Genomic DNA, 20627 nt, shown 5'->3' on the forward strand with positions numbered 1-20627 from the left:
GGCTATAGTGAGCAATGTATGGGTACATGTTTATTTACTATTATTATTATTGATTATAATAATAAAACAATACAATATATTAGGGTGCTCCTTAACTATGAGTCAAATGTTAAAATGGAAGTTTTTCATACACTCACCTTTTAGTTTTGTGATACATTGTAAGACATTATTCCTGGCAATTTTTTTCAGAGTTTTATTGATGTTTAGTGGTTGCTCAACATGATCGAAGTCTGTAAATGATCAAAATATATAAAACTTCAACCAAACTTTGCTGAAGACAAAATGGCTGCAGCAACAAAGAATGTCTATTTCTGTACCTTTGTGACAAATAAGTAAGAACAAAACAAAGTGGAGTTTATAATCCGAGATCAATAAATTGACACTATGGCTAAGTATTTGAGCTGGCCAAAGTCTAGATTTGTCATGTACCGTCGGTAATCCTCGTTTTAGAATGACAGGAGACGTGAGTGATAGAGGGTTTCAGCAGGAAGCATGTTGCATGATGGTTTGACACTTGATCTAATCATAACCAGACATTCTCTCACATAGCAATATCATTTTTGGAGGATTGTATTATTTGTTTAAATCAACACAAATATTCCTAAAAATATAGTTTATTACGTTTATTTCTTTTTTGCAGAAGGAAGGTTCTGCCGGTAGTTGGGGGACGGGGACGCTACGATGTGAGTGTGTTTCTGCTTCAGTTGGCTTGAAATTTTATGTCCATCAAACGTGACACATAATGGATTTACATACATTCTGTTCTCCCATTTTCACCTGATCATGCCTGAGGCTCGCGGTGCCATACTTAACAGAATGCTTGTGACTGAAAGGTCACCGGTGAGTGTTCCAAAAGGGTGAAGGACAAGCCATTTATTTCACCATAACCCTAGAAGATGTCCAGCAGAATACACTAGCACAATAGCAAGCCTAATAAATAACTACGTAAAACGGGTGCTATATGGCAGTTAAGAAATGTCCACGCATGAACAGGGCACAGCAAATTCACTCCAGCTCCTCACCTCCACACAACCGAGGTGGTGCATTGCTCAGCAGGTTAGGACAGTGTGTTTGCGATCGGATGGTTCATTCCCGTAGTCAGCAGAGTGATTTCATCGTTGGGTCATTGAGCAAGACCCTTAACCCCGATTGCTCCAAGCATTGGCTGACCCAGCTCTCTCAAAAATGCATGTTGCTTTGGATAAAAATATCCGCTAAATACGTAAATAAATAACTCTCAGGGCCCTGATGGCATCGTACCTATAGATGAGGGATATTATTAGCCAACCTTTAACTTTACTATTCCAGAAATCCTTATCTACTGGTGTGGTACCTTCTGATTAGAAGCATGCTAATATAACACCCATATTCAAAAAAGGGGATAGAATTAACCTAGGAAACTATAGGCCAATCAGTTTAACTTCGATAACTGAAAAAGTAATGGAAGCTGTATGGTCATGCCTTGTCTTGATTTAGTTCCTGAGAAAGCTGAAAAGCTTTGATGCAGTACACGAATGTATGTGCTGCTTTTATGCATTTTAAACTTAAAAACCGGTCGGTGCCGACCCTAACCTCCCAGGAAGGTTACATCTGAGCTATTAGTTAAGTTCCCCCCAAACAAGCTTTGAGTGGCGGAATGGCCTCCTCTCCTTCGTAAATTTCTTATGTTCTTATGTAATGAAGATGTAACTGACCTTGAGCCACATAATCATAGCAGTCTTTAAAATAACCAGATTACAGGGTGTGAATGTGGCCTTCGCACTCGAGTTGGTGACTGCGCCACTCCCAATTATCAAGACGGGAGCCCTCTTCAATCTACAAGTCAAACCCCTTAAAAATCCCCAGTGGTTTGCTATTAATACAAGGAACCGTGCCGCCCGCTGCAACACTTCAAACACTTCTTTATTTTCACACTCATTGACAGTAGCAAAGGAACAGTACACTCAAGGGGATGGACCTGTTTGGTGTAAAGACACAGGTGTACAGATGTAGGTAAACAGCAGCAGCAAATGTCCTCCTATACTCTAAACCCCCATAAAGGATAAATGAAGAAATTAATACAGACCAATCCTGTAACTGTGGTACTTAGAGATAAATAAGTCAAATAAAAGTAAACAGACCGTTGCAACACAACACACAAGCAAGGGAAACAAATAAAATCAGTACAAAAGAAATGGGTGATCTGGACCAGAGACTTATGAAGCTCCTGACCACTTTCCGGTGTCGCTTTCACAATGCACTACAGAACTGGGACCTTTATGCTAAATAAGCACAGGAGACACAAAAGCTCATAGATTAAACCTCATACATAATTCAAAACTGCACCACCACCCCAAAACAAGGGAGAATGAACAAGTTGTTTCAAGTTATTTGTTAGTTATTGGCAGAGGTGGACATTTCAGGTCCAGAGAGTACAAATCCAGACCAAGATATTGTTTCAACCAACCAGCTGAGTACTCTGTGACTGTGACTCTTTATACTCAACTGTCTGGATTTGTACTTTCTGGACCTGAGATCTCCACCTCTGGGTATTGGGGGGGAGCAATTGTAATCAAAATGAGTCACAGCCTTTTATGTACATACATTTTATTCATACAACCCGCGACATGTCTATTTTTCATTATTTAATCTTGCTGGCAGATTGATCTTCTAGTCTCGCAGAATGACAAACTGTCACGTATTCTGCTGATAATCACCGGAAATTAGACAAAAGTATATTGGTTATCGATCAGATTTTCTGATGCAGAAATATGGAGACACAAGCATAAAATGTAATTAAATGTAACCGAAGTAAAAAAATTAATTTTATCTGCTTAATTTTTGTTTCGCCAATTATATCTCTTTTCCCCACACTATTGCATATCTTCCAAGCTAGTGGTGGTGCTTGTGGTCAACCAATCAACAAGTCATCAACTCCTCCCCTATAGTCCGTGTTCTAACAAAAAGTACCTAGTCTGGGGTAAGTACTTAAAAAGGGTTCAGGAACTACCATTGTGAAACTAGTTGGGCTGAGTTCCTGTGGTATGAGCAAAACAAAAGTTCCTGGTTCTTGGAAAAAGTTCCTGGTTCTGGGAAAAAGTTACTGCAATGTGAAAACATCTTTTGTTTCCAGCGAATGTATCAACCATTACAGAGAACCAAGTATCTTCAAAATGCTTATTTCTTTTTTTTGCCTGGCAATCTCCTGAGTGACCTGCAAATGTTCCTGATGTTGCTGTACCTAATTTGGAACTGGTCCCTTTACCTCAGAATCCAACCTTCCCAGACGTACGTCGACAGGTGAGTGTGGTTTCCACCCAAGCGTAAGCTCATGCAGAGAGAAACCCATAGTGTAATGGACAGTAATGCTATATGTAAACCACAACTGCAGAAAATAATGTGGCCGCCTTAGTTCCTGTTCTCGCGGAAGTGTTCGCAAAAGACTGTGCTTGCTTCTGTTAATACATTCGCACTGTCCATTACCCTCAGGATGGTATTGAGTAATTCAGCTTTTCTTTACTCCATAAAGCTTACACTAATGGCACAACAATTCACCATGAAAATTATGCCCCTGATCTAAATGAATGCACTGTGGCACCCCACACATGTAAAACCACTTTTCAATCAATATATGAGCTAATGTCCTCACATTCTGGTCCGTGGTGATATAGGCCTGTGCAAATGTACAAAACGGAAAGTCTGTTACAATCAGAAAACTCTCTCTGCCGTCACTTCCCTTTTCCAATAGGGTAAAATCCCTTGCCACTATTTCCAGAGGTTGAGAAGCCTTTTGTACTACACAATTCTCTCAAGCACGGCACCACTTTTCAATATCCCTCTTTAAAAGAGGTTAAAAAAAACACTGCTGGTTCTAGTGTTAAATTAGGCCAATACCATCATTCTCACACCAAACTAGTGGCCCATTCACAACCTCGGTGACCCCGATTGTCACGCAGAGCAAAAAGCACTTCTTTCTGCAAAAATTGTGGCAACCCCAGTTGTACCACTACAGGACTGTCGTCAGGAGGCTAAACAAATCAATGAAGGACCCCATCACTGCTTGTAAGACCACTGTTGTACCTGCTCCAAAACACTTGCATACTCTCCCTTTCGCACCACAGAAGAAGGAGGTGCACCATGTAATACACTGAAAATCAACCTATGATCGAATCTGTAGTTTGTAAGGCTTGAAGCTCAGCTTTCTTCCTTACTGCAGAAACATCTACAACACGAGAAGACAAAACCACTGATTGCTGATAGTCTCACCCTCCATATTGGCAGCCACATGAATAGATGGAGGAACAGTGACACCTGAGCAGAGTTTCGGACTAGGTGAAACTGGAAAATGAAATAAGGCATTTCGATTCATAGTCCCTGGGTGATACTTAATCTCACAATCAAACAATCGCAGCTGGGAAACCCAGTGCTGTTCAACAGCTCCCAGTTTCGCCATTTTCAAGTAACTAAGGGGATAATAATTGTTTGTGTATACAACATCATTCCTGGAAGATACCCTTGTAACTTTTCAATTATTGTCCATTTAAGAGTCATGAATTCAAGTTTCATGGAACTGTAGTTAGATATACCGGTTCGTTTGATGGAGCCCCCAACTAGCAAATGGTCTCCTCACCCCCTGATGTTGTTGGAACAAGACGGCACCTAGGCTACTATGGCTGGCATTAATTTCCAACACAAGTTTTCACCCACACACCCTCACATTGCCCAAACACAGTCCAACTTATAACAATCAGCTAGAGCGTCTCTCCAAACCTCCCCCACCAACTGCACTGACGACGACTGCAATAGTGTGGATTCATGCTGGTAAAACAGCTCACCATAACAGTGACTAATCACATTAATCCCCAGAAGATCATGATCTTTTGCCTTAACATTTTCACCAGATACCCCCAGAAGGTCTCCACACATGATTGTGAGGGTCTTACGTAGCACATACCCATCAAGCTCGGGCTGGATTAGCAGCGGTGTGACCCTGAGGAAGGTAACCAATGTGTTGCCATTTTCATAATTAATCACAGCCAGCTACATTCTTGCAGCTGTCTATTGTCCTCCGACTGGAAAAGCTGTCAGAATAGACCTTCTTGGATGGTGGTCACCATGGACTCTGTGTCCAATAAATAATAGATCGTGACACTCGCCATCCCCACTTCGACTAAAGGACGCCCTGCTATGAGCTTGGTCGAGTTTTTAGGGTGAGCACTCAAGCCTCTAGAATCCCCTTCTGATGGTGGGTCCCTGACACCAGAGGGTTCTAGTGTCCCTGTTGCTCTGCAACCCCAGCCCTTGTACTGCTCCCCAGGCCCTGATCTACCCATCTTTTTCTCCCACTTGACAGTGAGGGTATATCAGCAAAATAAATCCATGAGATATGGCCCAGTTTCTCATAATGTAAACACATAGGTCTACTATCAGGCCCATTACGATATTGTCTATGTGTGGGACCACTAGCATCCTAATGCTGTGTGGCAGGCACATGAGACAAGGTCAGTTGTCACACTATCCTCCCGAGGAGTCCCTGACTTCTAAAATGTACTTTTATAGATGATTTATTCACAGCACTATCCGCTCCCAAAGACCGTTTTCGGTGGACATCAGCGATACAGGAGGCTTTTGTCTGTAGACTAGGGATCCCTCGAGTTCATGGTGGAGGTGGATTCTCCAAGACAGGGGTCAGGGCCATCCGTTCTCTATGATATTAGAATGAAGCATTTAAACACAAGGTGATCCCTGTTCTTCACGTGTTTCAAGTTACAGATGTGTCTGTAGGTCAGGCACCAAAAATCTTAAACCAGATGCCTTGTCCCGATTGTATGAACACGGCAAAGGTTTGAAAGCCATGGTGCCAGTGCTACCCTCAGGATTTGCCTCTATAGGTTCTGCCACTCATGCAGGCTCCCCAGTTTGTGGATCTATTCTTAATAACTAAGGTGGTGAAGAGTCGCCGGTGTCCGTGAGATGTGCAGCGCCGGGGACGGAGCCTCCAGTAGCTATTGAGTGGAAGGGGTGCAAGCCAGAGGGACGATCTTGGATTCCTGCATAGCACATTCTCATTCCCTCCGTGATTCAGGATTTCCTCACCAGCCTAGCAGTTCAGCCACAGAATAAACATTGAAGGGAGGGTGCTATCATAGTTCCTTCCCTAGAAGTCCTTGGCTGATCTTGGCTGTCCTGCCTTCCTAAGGGATGTCTGTTGTCCGAATCTTCCACATCACACTAACATGAAAGACCTGTTCCAATGGTTATCACCTCAATGGTAGCCCCTCCTCAATGGTAGCCCCTCCTCTGCTGCCAGACACAGAAGAACTGGTTTTCTATTTACAGCCACACCCATTCATGCTCTGATTGAGCTCCTAATAAATTAGTCTAGTTTACTGTGCCTTAGACTGATATCCATCTTCTGGTTCCTGATTCTGTTCTGTTCCTCATTTCTGCGTTTGTCTTGGCATCCCTTCTGATCTTTGTTTGAATCTTGCCCAACCCTTGTTTCTCTCGCCTTTCGATTTGGATTCTGTCTGCCGATGCTGTATTTTCTCCTGGACCGTAACACCCTGATTTTTTGCCTGCTCCAATTAAGATCTCAGCCTCAAACCTCCATATCTGACTCCTCATTTTCCCCACAGCCTGTCACAGCTGTTTGCTTAAACACTCATCTAATTCTAACGACTCGTCACTGGAATTAGGCTTCATGATATGGTTGGTGGCCTCACACTCATCAATGAACTGCACCAAGAATCAAAGGAATAAGCTCAAGCCTTCGGTGCACTCATATGTTCCCCATCTTCTACCCAGCAAATATGCTCATTGTATACACTCAGAAAGTAAGATTCAGGGTCAAAGCCTCACAGAATGTTTGAGTTCCCTTCATAACATCCCATCTCTCACAAGTTCCGCTAATTGGTCCCGCAGTAAAGCTATCAGAATCGGGCAGTGCCCCAGGTTCACAGCATGGCTTGACCTCCAAAGAAGTCACACATGGGAGTTCTCCCAAACAGGTTCTTGATCTGGACAGATCCTCCTAACTGCTTACACTGAAGAATCCGCTTCTGCAAAGACACAAATGAGTGTGAGCAGCCATGCTCCTCCCACAGTACTTCAAAAGTTCTGCTGGGATCATTTCTCTCAGCAGGGGGAAGAAATGTTATTTAATTTAAATGTTTTAATTTAAGCTTTGTGTAGATCATACACAAACATGGTCTGATCTGCACAAGACATATAATGCATCTCCAATGACCTACAAGCTTCCCCAATCCATTCAACTACGGACAAAGCATCAGTTGTCCGACCACAGAACCTAGGGCACGTTCTCTCTCTTAACAGGTAAACATATCATTCTACAAACACTGGTGCTAAGCAACCTCTGCAACCGCTCATTACCAGCCTGTAGCCTTTGAACTTGCCTAGTTAAAAGTTGCTCTTCAGTACGTAGCCCCTCGTTCAACAAATCATGGAGACAAGGTGTGATGGCACCTAGTTGGTGGAATGAACTCCCCCTTGATGTCCGAACAGCGGAAACCTTGGCTGTCTTCAAGCGACAACTCAAAACTTTCCTTTTTCAGAAATACCTGAAGTAGTACTCTGTATTCTTACTCAGCTCATTTCCGTGTGTGTGTGTGTGTGTGTGTGTGTGTGTGTGTGTGTGTGTACAAAAAAAAAATTAAAAATTGCACTTTCTCAACAGTGTTCGGATAGATGGTATTCATAGCTTGGGTCCTTATTGAGCTAGTGTTGGAAAAATTCATCGCAGCGTCTTAAAGCACTTATGTAAGTCGCTCTGGCTAAGGGCGTCTGCCAAATACTGTAAATGTAAATGTAAAAAGGAAAGCAAACACAGCCATAAAACAGGCTGAAGCACAACAGTGCAACCTCATCAAAAGATAATCACTAATAAATGTCATCCCATGAAGGATAAGATATGCCAACCCCCCTTTTCCCAACATCACTGATTACACAGTAATCCATCCTTCACAAATAGGAGGCGGAAGAAAGATAAGTACATGAGGTAAGGAGCATGACATTCGGGTGACTGCTTGCGGGGGTGGATGTACATTAACGTCACACCCAGAACGAAGCAACTACAGGTTAGGGGCATTTCTCAAGGGCCCAATGTAGCCAAAGTAAAACTATTCCTGGCATTTCACGGGATATGAACCAGCAACCTTCCGATTGCTGCCACAGATCCCTAACCTCAGAGCCGCCACTCCGCCCGCAGTATCATGCTAAACTATGCTATGTGTGGCCTTCGGCACTCAAGTTGGTGACTGCGCCACTCCTAATTATCAAGGCGGGAGTCCCCTTCAATCAACAACTCAAACCCTTTAAAAATCCCTTATGGTTTACTATTAATGCAAGGACCCGTGCTGCCCGCTGCGACACTTCAAACACTTCTTTACTTTTACACTCATTAAAAGTAGTAAAGTCTCTCAGTACACTCAAGGGGATGGACCTGTTTGGCATAAAGACACAGGTGTACAGATGTAGGTAAACAGCAGCAGCAGATGTCCAGGGGAAATAAAAGAACCATCACATATATCATCCCCATTGAAATAACAGCCAAAGATAATCCAAGCAATCAGTGTGACAATAACACAACGACAATGACTTACAATCAACTGAGGAATAATGACATACAAAACAAAGTCACCTGGACTCCTCCTATACTCTAAACACCCATTAAGAATAAATGAAGAAATTAATACAGACCAATCCTGTAACTGTGGTACTTAGAGATAAATAAGAAAAGTAAAATAAAATACAACATACAAGCAAAGGAAATGAATAAAATCAGCACAAAAGAAATCACAGCAAACCCAATAAAAAAGTCCGGTACTGGGAATTAACCCCAGTTTCTCATACAGTACGTACATCATGCATACAGCATTTAGACTGGTCAGTATAATAGTTCCTATATAATACAGTCCCAGCTTGTTCCTCATTTACCTAAAACAGATATAAAGTAACCAAAAAACTACACGAGAGGGAAAAATAAAGCATAACCATATACAATGACACAGGAGCGGCTGGGGCTTGCTTGCGGCCTTTGCCATCAGGGTTAGTAGTCCTACTGCTTACACGTACTAGGGTTATTACGGTAATGAAGTGAGGGGTAAGTGACCCCACAGGGTGCCACTGTAATTCAGTTTGTGTTGCTCAGCCAGTGGTTCTTTTCGCTTATCTTTTATTCAGAGAGTTCCAGCACTGGACCTTGCCCTAAACTTACCATTTGCACAGAAGGACACATGTTTGTGACAGAGTTTGTGACCGCGGAGGTCCGTTCCCGGTATGACCGGTCGGTCTTTCTGCCGCCTCTGCTCATTCCGTGCAGCTCGGTGAGGAGTAGCTGACCCTAGACTTCAAGCGTTCATAACGCAGCCAGAAGAAGGTTTCTGTTTCAGCACCAAGGCCATGACGATTCATTAAGGATAAAAATAAGTTTCATAATTATGTATTCATTTAAATAATGAGCACAATATTAGGAGAAAATATTTTCTTATTCTGACATCTCTTTTCACTGTATCAAGTAGACAACGTTTCTATTATAGCATCTCCCTAACAGTGTCCATTGTAAGGAGACTTGATCATTAAAATTTAATTAATCAATAGCTCAATCAAGCATAATAAAACTCGGCCTGAAGAGAAAAGGATACGGGGTCTACTTTAGGACTGAGGAAGCCTAATCTGAAATGGAAATGCTGTCTGCCTCATGCAGAGGAGTGTTCTGTTCATAGACATAGGAATTACATCATCACTTCATTTATTTGTCTTTAATAGGAATGTGCAAGATATAGCTGATTGATTATTCATGTTTTCAAATGGTGAAATCCATAAGCAATCAGACATTGACTCTGGCAGATACACATTTCTACTTTACTAGCTACGGAAACTGTATATACAATATTTGTCTTGTTGTCACTATTCATTCCAGCATAAAGAGCATTATTTTCCAGGTTTTGCAATAATATTTTATTTGGAGCATTTTAATTTTTTTTCTGTAATTATGCTGCAGGGAATGGTGTCCGTGGGTAAAAAAAAAAAATCGTTAGGAAGAATGTGTTGTGTATGATATACAACCAGCAAAAAGTGCCTTTTGACCTGGCAGATTATAGATTCAGGAGCTATCAAATCATTCTGAATCTAATGTTACTACAAAAATATCATCCCGTGTGGGGGGGGGGGGGGGGGAGATGTTTGTAAATAACAGCTGTACAGAGCAGCAAAAACCATGTTCTCACTTAATACATGTAATGAAGTAATGAAGTGAGGGGTAAGTGACCCCACAGGGTGCCACTGTAATTCAGTTTGTGTTGCTCAGCCAGTGGTTCTTTTCGCTTATCTTTTATTCAGAGAGTTCCAGCACTGGACCTTGCCCTAAACTTACCATTTGCACAGAAGGACACATGTTTGTGACGGAGCCGCGGAGGTCCGTTCCCAGTATGACCGGTCGGTCTTTCTGCAATACATGTGGCTTATCACCTGAATGTACAGAAAACAACGCTTTCTGGTGGCTATTCAACTTCACACATGTGGTACCCTGTGCCACATTCTTCCAGCACAGTTTTAGGTGGTTATGACTCAGAGAATCTCCATGGCTGAGCCTCTCACTTTGCTCTATTTCATGTTGTTTTTGGATGTTGTCCAGAGATTTTACAACACATTAATCATTTGAAAAGCCTTTGAGGTCAATAGTAGTAAAAGCAGCTATTTATAATCCTTAGGATTTGAGAATTATTTGTGTGATTTATCATGTTCCACGATTTGGCAGAAACGTTTCTACACCGTAAATCCTAGTGAATTTGAAGTGCAAACCTTTGGATGTACTCAAAAAACTGCCCAAGAGGTTTAATACATTTGGGATAAAAGTGTGGCATGACTCATAAAACTGAATGGAACAAAGTGGACATTACTGAAGGGAGGACAGTCTCTGTCCTCAGAAATTTAGGCTCACGAATGAATGGAACAAAGTGGACATTACTGAAGGGAGGACAGTGTCTGTCCTCAGAAATTTAGGCTCACGAATGAATGGAACAAAGTGGACATTATTGAAGGGAGGACAGTGTCTGTCCTCAGAATTTTAGCCTCAGTAATTTTCTTGAGATTCTGTAATAAGATTGCCGACTCCGCTTTCTAATGTATGTGGAAGTCTGTCATGAACATCACATAGCGAAAAGCTTACAGAAGCCAGACATCCAACTGACGTAGCACTTTAGCTTATTTCTGACAAAAAAAAATCATTTGATGGAACAATAATTCTGCTTTCATAAAGACAGTCAACTGCATGCTTTTTGCATCTGTCACTTTTTAATAAGTCTTACATTTTTTTTCATGAATACATTTCCCAACCCTTCAAATTAAATGTATTCTTGTTGTGTGTGTGGGTATGTATGTATCAACTCAAATTAAAAACTTCTACTATTAAGGGATAGATAATGGAATGATGATTGTGGTGTGTTTTTAGCCTTTGGGTTTTGCCCAAATTCAGGTGTATATCCTATTTATTTCATATTTATATTGCACTGGATGATCTGAATAGCAGTGGTTAGCCTCTGACCTCTGGGTCAGCACTAGTCAACACGTTTAGCCTATTCTTTCCCTACTTAATCTCCCTCCCTAAGGAAGCGAACCTCTTGCAATCCGAAGAACTCCTGGTGGGCTTACAGGCTATGTTTTTTTTTTTATCGATGATAACCAAAGGGGTTCAGAATATTGGTCTGAGTGCCTGCCTGTTGGGTTTTCAGTGAGAGGGGGAGGGACGGGAAGAGGCGAGAGAGCATCTCTCTCTTAAGATACTCATATCTGCCGCCAGCAGATTCCAGACTGTTCTACCATTATCCTGAGGATGACAGGGAGGATCACGGCGGTTCCTCTTGAAGCTTTCAACCCCGTGATCAGCGTTGCAGTTCCGTCACTCGGAATTAGGCGTTCCCACCGCCACGCTGCCCCATTCGCCGAGCCTCTCAGTGTTCGGCTGCATATTAGCGAGCATTTTCGCCGTTTCGGTGGGACCGCTACCCGCCAATAAGGGAGATGATTTGCCTTGTTGTGACAGAGCTCTAGGCATCTTTTTCCTGAAACATCTTGATCTACTTTTCTCTCTGGGCCTCTCAACAGGAAGCTTCAAACAGCAGAAGGCTCCTCCTTGATAAGACCAGTCCCCTTTCTACTCACACACATCATGATTCAACAGACTAGGAGGCTATTCAAAGCTCCCCCTGGCCTCCTTCAGGGATGTCTCTTGTTAATATCTTATTGGCCACTGCAATTATAGACAAGCACAGATAGCATCTACCTAACATTGTTTGTTGCCTCACACAAAACTTTTATTATTACCAACAGCTGTCAACTTGATGTTTACTCCTATCAACCACAGACGTAGAATGTTTTGCCTTCTTTTTGGTCTTCAAGATTTACAATGGCACAAATCAATAGTGCCCTCAAAATGTTTCCCTTCCTCTCCTCTGAAATTCACTCTTGTTCTTTCTCCCAAAAATAGGTGTAGACCAAAAAGTCAGGGTTCTGTCTTTGGTTAAATATGTATTTTAGCCCATCAGTAAAGTCAGTTCCTGTTCGGCAAAGTCAGTTCCTGTTCGGCAAAGTCAGTTCCTGTTCCCCATGCTGCCTGGTAAATTCACACACCATGACAAAGGGTTTTTCTTTTGAGAAAGTAGTCAAATGTATCTCTGTTTTCTTCACTTGCATTTCAGACATCTGTTATTATTTCTGATGACATTCTTCTGATGAGACAGCAGTCCTTTGGTCCTCGTGCATGTCCACATCCTTATCATCCAAATCAAACTTCACGGTAACGTCCTTCCTTCCAGAAGAAGCACTGTGAACTGTATTCACCCCAAACAGCTCTGAATCATCCTCTGTTTCTACATGCTGTACCTGTGCAGCTGATCTGCAATTCTTGAATGTATGGGTTATGTGTCCACTAATAATATATATTATGAGTTACTAAGTTACTCAAGTGGAGGAGTTTAAGTATCTCCACAAGTGAGGGAAGAAGGGAGCAGGAGATCAACAGATGGATTGGTGCAGCGTTGGTAGTAATGTGGATGCTGTACCGTATTGTTGTGGTGAAGAGGGAACTGAACCAGAAGGCAAAGCTCTCAATTTACAGGTCGATCTACATTCCTACCCTCACCTATGGTCATGAGCTCTGGGTAGTGACCAGAAGAATGAGATCACGGATACAAGCGGCCGAGGGTGGCTGGGCTCAGCCTTAGAGATGGGGTGAGGAGCTCGGGCATCCAGGAGGAGATCTAAGTAGAGCCGCTGCTTTGTTTCAGGAATGTACAATGTTGAGAAGGAGGTCTGAGTATCCCTGCTTAGTCTGCTGCCCCCGCGACCCGACCCCGGATAAGCAGCGAAAAACGGATGCATGGATACTGATGATTTCAAATACAGTACAGATGTTTCAAATGCTTTTCAAATTACAGTACTGTACAACGTAAATTTGTGAATTATATATAATTCAAATATGCTATAATATAGTGTGGTATAGTACATAACATTCAATTCAATTTTATTTACATACGAAATAGTTCACATTGAGAAGTTTCTGTGATGTTTAGGAGCTGAAAACTAGCTATATTGCCACGTGGAACTGGCTACCAACAGAATCTGTCAAACAAGTTGGTGGTGTAGGGAGCCGCCCACTGGCCCAATGACAGAATCCGATTGGACAGCTGAAGGCTCTGAATGCGCGTAGGTCCATCCAAGCGCTCCTGAGAAGTTACTTATTATTTTAGGCAAAACCAAATTACATCTGACTTCAATTTAGGTATTTTAGGGCTTGAGTTAGAATATCCTAACTGGTAAAGTCAGGATTGTCCAGATTACTTCTATGTCTATAGTTAACTAACTGCGCTCATGCTGGCAGTGATTATGCGTGGAATCTGCCTTCGGTCGATGAAGTGAGACTCCCTATCACTACCTTCCCCACATTCAGCTTAATCTTGGTGCAGGGACTGTGGGGCAGGTGCAAAGCATTACGTTTTTGGCTTGTTTGGTCACCTCAGCTCAGGGACAGCCTGAAGTCTCACTGATTTATAATATCTAACTAATTCAAATGAGAGGTTGGAAGTACACAGCCAAGTAGGTTTGGCTAACTAGGTCAGGGACTGGCAAGTATATCTAGTTAACTCAACTCAGAGGTTGAGCAGCAGGAATTAGCGTGATTAGCCAGTGCAAAAATAGCACATCTGATATACTCAACTCAGTGGCCGAATTGCAATTTACCGTTGTCTAGTATAACACATCCACTCTAACCAAGTTTAGAAGTTACCAGAGTTAGCAAGTTCAGACAACCAAGTAGTAAGCAAAGCATAATTTATTACTTGGATAAAACAGTATACATCTATCGTCAGTGAAAACCACAACACAGAGAGCAACATAACTACATTATGCACCTATGAGATAGTACAAAGTGACACATAGCTCAGCTGAAGATGAACACGGTAGCTGTGAGACAGATCTGACTACAGATGCTAATTGCGCAGCAGTATGTGGGAGCTGCGATTATAGAGTGTCTCCTAACTAAAGGCAAAAACATGTGAGTATGCTAATCACACTTAGCATGTGGGGGTTCGGGCCACAGAATGTCCCCCTGACCTTCTCCTGGACCCTTCCTTAAACAACAAACCAAGCAAACTCTGACCAGATGCCACGGTTATTGTTCACTTAGAGCCCTAGGTTGTAATCTCTTTGTGATCGCCTTCAGGGTATACTAAGTCACTGGGCAGATACCTTCTCAAGCCAGTGGTCAATTGGAATGTTTATGATGGGGTCATCAGGGTCTTTTGATCACTGAGGGGGTAGAGCTTTTGAACAAGGCAAGTTCTCACATTCTCTAAATTTTCATAATATTACAATATATCAGTTTAAGACTGAAACCATTAAATCAGTCACACTGAGGTCATTCAAATGAGACCAAGCATGAGAATGTGTACTGATTATATGAACAGACAATGCTTTTCCCATTTTGGCTTTGTGTGTGATCATTTGGGACCTGGAACAGGAGCAGGGGAGCAGAAAGGAAGGATGGGTTTATGATCTGCGTGTCTGGACGCTGTTTCTCGTTCATTGGGGGTTGAGGTGAGCTCACTGATCGGTTGGTCTGATAGCCTTTCTCATCGGAGCCGAGTTGACGGATTCTGCCAGGTGAGTTCTTTGCGGCTAGCAGCCTTACAGTGCTGTCAGCAGACACAAAGCAGTGCCCAAACACTCACTGCAGAAGACGAATGTCTTTTCAGGAATGGTTCCTGTTCGCTTTTCTCCTCGTCTACGAGTGAGTACATCAGCAAGGAAGAGAATGATAATGATGGTCTCGGAGAGCACATGCCGAGCTCATGTAAAAGCAGCAATAGTAAACTTAAAACAATTTTTTTTTATATGTAGGCCTACTAGATAATGCTGAAAAAGAATCATCATTAAATTTGCTAAGTTTTGTTTCCTATGACTGAGTAAAAATGTTTAAGCACAGCTCATTGATGGTTTGAACCCAGCACTGTCATGTGCTCCATAACAACATCTCATCTCATTTACGACGGCCGTCCCATAAGATTATAATAGAGCTGAAAAATTCCTATTGGTAAGTGACATCCTAACCATCGTAACATCATACAGGTAGCACAACGCATTAGTCACGTGTTTGGGGTGATACTGGTGTAAACACACCTTTATAGCATATATACTTATGTAAAATCATATTATATTATAATATTGAAAGAAGTCTCAATAAGTAGATTACTCAATTATTGAAATAATCAAAAGTGACAGCCCTGATTGATATTCTTGATTTCAGAATGAGATGTTTAACAAGCTGGTCTCCACAAACTTTTGGCCGGATAGTGCACTTATTCTTGGAATTGTCTCTTAAAACTGCCCTTTTTCTCTTTCTTTCATCATTTATCCGTTATGTCTCCTTGCCATTCCCCAAAGGTCCCTTGTACTTTTTGATTCTAACTCCACGGGCTGAGCTGGCTCATTTGCCTTTGTGAAAGTCAAATCCTCCTGAGCTAGCAACTTTAGCTGTGTAGATTCCAAGCGTAGAACCTTTACAAACTGTTCTCCAAATGTCTCTGCCAAGCTGATCGTTGTCTCAAAGCCACAACACAATCACTCACAATCTGTCCCTACTTTTGTAGGCATCACTTAATACTAAACCTCTTTGCAGCGATCCACGTCTTGGGGTGTAATGAACTAGCAAAACATGCTTCCGTTTGTCGTACCATTAGGTATACTAAGATTAGATTTTTCAATAGTTTGTAAGTCTCAGAATCCATTACAAAGAGAAACACACATGGTTTTTAGTCTTCCTTGATGTTATCTGCAATCATCCATGTTCGCTGCTCCATAGGCTTAACATAATTTCCAAAATCCTCCTGTGACTCTTTGAATTAGTCAACTTATTCAACTTCTCCAACTTGCTTTTCTTCTGCCAGTAGCTATCTATTACACCTCATTCCTTCCTTATCTGGCTGCTCTGCACCTTCATCCATGTCCTTGTATAATCCTTGTTGCCATTTGTAATATGCACCCTTGTACAAATTAATTGAAACAAGTTGCTACACAAACATGCATGCAGTGGCCAGGGGAGGCACTGTGCCCACAGACTGGCAGGCCTGCTCGGGTGGGGTTAGAGCTGAGTGGATGGACAGTGGAGGCACTCTGCCCACAGACTGGCAGGCCTGCTCGGGTGGGGTTAGAGCTGGGTGGTATGACTGTGCTTCCGCCATCCAAGTATGTTTCATGTTAATTCTCTGGGGTTCAGGCACCTCCCCATATCATCATGGGGTTTCCTCTAGGTTCCTGGTTTTCCCCCACAGTCTAAAAACATGCTAAACATAACTGGAGGTATCAAATTCCCCATAGGTATGAATGGTGTGTGTGCCCTGCAATGGATTGGCGCTCCATCCTGGGTTATTCCCATACAATTTTACAATCAGTCCACCAGGTCCTAAATCCAGATCCAAGGTGATAAGTGTGAATTCAGGTAACTGATGTCCATTTTAACTGTGATCAGTCCATCTGCATATACTGTAGCTGTTTCAATTAATTTGCACATGGGGATATTTGGGGCCATTCACTAAAATACCGGGCAAAATAGTGCAGCTTTGCTTAACTGGTGTTTAATAGTGGAATCACAGTCAGAACAATTGCAGCTCAGTAGATTGCATTCTGAAACAATATGCATCACATGAAATATATTGTGATCTGTGTATCGCGGCATGTCTCACGAACATGTGTATATAGCCCTTGTATTATTGTTGTAGTACTTATGCTTAGTAATTGTGTTCCCCATTGTGGCGTGTGTTTGCCCATGACTTATGTGAACGGTGTCCGATCCTTGCTTGTCCTTAGCTCGCACAAACCTCCCACCCAGAAGTTAATAAACGGGTGTAGTTCTCCGCTAACAAACCGCGATGCTTCAGTCGGCCAGTCATCACAATATAAACAGTCGGCTATTATTAATCCAATCTGTTGTATTTTTCTTAAAATACTCACCTAAGACGGTGCAGTGGGGGGGTTTCGGTTCTTTTGTCACTCCTTGTATTTGCCACCCTACAAATATCCTAACAGCAAGAATGCTTTTTTTAAAAAAAAACTGTAAAATGCAAATTACGAAAAAGTGAACGCTGCGAGGAGATGGGGCACAGGGATTATTCTGAAATTTCAAAGGAATTCCATCTTATTCTTTAAAATTCATCTCAGTCGCTCTACAGGAGTACATGAGTTAGTACTACAGCATATGGAATAAACGTTAAAAATAGAGCATCAGGGGAACGGAATCATTTTTAAAGGCCCCCTGGAGGTTGGAATGTTAAAACCATACATACTTTTTGTTTTTTTTTTTCTTTTTCTTTTTCTTTTTGCTGCAGTTCACACTTTCATGTTCCTGACCATGAAATGAAATGGATCTGTGAAGAATCATTTGGGGAGTCATTTTCAGGAGGCCCGAGCTCTTCCTGATCTTTGACCCTGTCACCAAAAACAGAGGCAGATGTTTTCCTCTAGAAGGTTACTGGTACGCCTTGGGAAGTCGGGGTTCTCAGAGAGCCTTCGCTCACGGCTTTGCCAGAAGAAGGATGTACGGAACACTTAAATGAAAAAAAAACAGACAGACACTCCGGTGAGTCACATGCTCATGATGCGCGAGTATGTCTTAGTCATAGTATTCTTCACTGCAGGACCTTGCATTATCGACCTTGGTTCTTACATGTACTATCTAATAATGTAATATTTAAAGGGACCCTTTCAGGGACAGGTACCAAGTGCCGACGGAGAGAATCCATACAAACAATCAGCGTTCTGTCAAAATAGATAATGGACTCATTTCTCTACACACAAAAAATCCCCCACATTTTCATGATGCTACAGGTAAACTGCAGTCAATGTAAAAAGCACGTCAAGCTTTACTAGCTAATCATAAAGCCATGGAATAGATAAGCTGCAGTGACATTTAATTTATCAGCAGCTATCTGACCAAAGTTTAAGATGTTATAGCTCACTGATTACACCATTTTTTTAATTAGGACGTCCTCCAAAAAAGCCTTCTTCAAAGTGACCTGCTGCATGTTCACTCATATCATTTACGTCCAAGACAAACACAGCTCACTAAAACGGACTTCATGTCACGATGTTCATTTCTGGAAAATTAACTTGTTAGATAAGCATCAGCAAAGAGATTATTTGTGTTGCTGCTTTAGAGTTAAATCAGCCCCTCTGTAATATTGTTGTTTAATATGCTCACTGACAACACATCTAGCATATTAACTACCAAGAAATACGTTTCCTAAAAAGACTGTGGGCTATTTTAATTCAAATTCAGCTGGGCTGCAAAGCGCTAACCTTAACTTCTCTTTTAAAGCTAACATCTAGCAATATGAGATCAGGTTTAGTTGACATGCTTCACATTTATATCGTGAAATTCTCTGTCACATTATGTCTACCGGGAATAAAAAATTCTTTAAAATATATGTCAGCCAGCCCCTTGAGCCTTCAACTGCATTTCTTCAAAAACTTGTTGCGAGCAAAAAATGATGAATAGTTGTACATGTTAACGTTCTGCTTATAAAATACAGCATCTCTCTGTTCCAGTTATTATTTGCAGTTGTTTCTGCTGGCAGATCTTACATGACCTCCGCATTCATACGCCGCTGTGTTGAGGAAAGTTTAAAGGGCCTGTCTGTGTTGTTTGTTTACTAGAATGGTTCACATCAGTGAGGGAAAATCTTTTATTTAAACACTGTCAAGCTTCTCGGCAGTCAGACAAGGAGGTATAAATGCTCACTACAAAGGGTGGTTAATAAAAGCTCACCTGTCATATGTCTGGGGTGGGTAGACAACCGTGTTTCGAGAAACTTGTGGTCTTGTTCATGTTTGATATATAGCATAGACTTCAGACTAGAACTGCTGTGATTAATACGTCATTTTACAATATCTGCATGTACAGGGATTTTCCACACAGATATTTTGTGCTAGTGTGCCATTGGTCTTTTTAGCAACATTTCACAAACATTTTTGTCCTTTCACTCATGTCTTGTGCCCAGGTTGGTTGAACAGGCAGAAGGCCTGGCTCAGCCGAATAGCATGGCAGCCTTGGTTTGTCAAAAGCAGCTTTTACGAGTCCTGCTCCTCAAGCCCACTAGAGAACTGCCGCAGCACGGACCATGCTTGGAGAACTACTGTGTTCTATTCTGGACTGTCTGAACAGCCGACCCCATTCTGGAGTCCCAATGAGGCTATATCCTTTTAAGGTTATGAGCTTTGGTCTGCACACAATGGACACACAAAGAAGAGTTTGTCTAAATTACTCCTGCATCACACTGTCATTTACAGCAGCTCATAGGAAAATCACGAATGTCACCTCGAGGAAGGCTTTTGACATCTTTACATAGCAGATGCTTCTACCCAGAGCGACAATCAATTGAGGAAGCAACGTCAGCCAGTCCCTGGAGTAATTGGGGGTTAATTGAATTGCCTCAGGAGCCAACAGAGACATTCCTCTGCCAGCAACAGGATTGGAACCAACAACCTTCTGATCGCGGGTACAGCACCCTAACTTGCAGTCACACGACCCTCGCCATTAGCACCTGGCTCCCTTCTCACACCCTGTGACTCCCCCCCCCATGTGCTGGATACATATTTACCTATTTTCCGTCACTTTCCAAGTCATGGCAGAAAATGTCACTGCTGATATATGGGTTTATTGCTCATCTTCCATGCTATTAATATGTCTAGTAGGCGTAAACTGATTGCAAATCATTACCGGTCGACAGCGAAATATTACCATGCAGCTGAATTATAAATAGGAATGTGGAATTCATCCGCTGCAGAGGATACATGTGTGATTTTGATATTCCCTTATAATTCTCATTTCAGTGAAGCTGCAATGCAGTCACACCCGTGTCACTCTGAAAGACGTTTCTCCTACTACTGTGTTCCCTTTCGTCTTCAAAGCACACAACGTTTCACCAGTCTGATGAGAAGCAGTCCAGAAAACAGTGATATGAATGCTAACTAATCCCACAATGTCAAAGCAGTCGTGGCATCTTCCACAAATAAAGTCTGGGAGTAGAACCTAAATCATTTTAATATTTTGTAAATTCCGCCCTAACCCAGCTTGGAAT

At 42.1% G+C, this 20627-nt stretch overlaps 1 long non-coding RNA gene across 1 annotated transcript; it reads left to right on the forward strand.

Annotated features, from left to right (window-relative positions):
* Positions 1-655: 655 nt before the first annotated feature.
* On the forward strand, positions 656-19841 carry LOC125718919 (uncharacterized). The gene is made up of 3 exons (XR_007384981.1): positions 656-3279; positions 17877-18127; positions 19548-19841. It is a non-coding gene; the product is annotated as an uncharacterized LOC125718919 (long non-coding RNA).
* Positions 19842-20627: the final 786 nt, after the last annotated feature.

Source organism: Brienomyrus brachyistius, chromosome 23 (assembly GCF_023856365.1).
Source record: "Brienomyrus brachyistius isolate T26 chromosome 23, BBRACH_0.4, whole genome shotgun sequence".
Classification (NCBI taxonomy): domain Eukaryota; kingdom Metazoa; phylum Chordata; class Actinopteri; order Osteoglossiformes; family Mormyridae; genus Brienomyrus; species Brienomyrus brachyistius.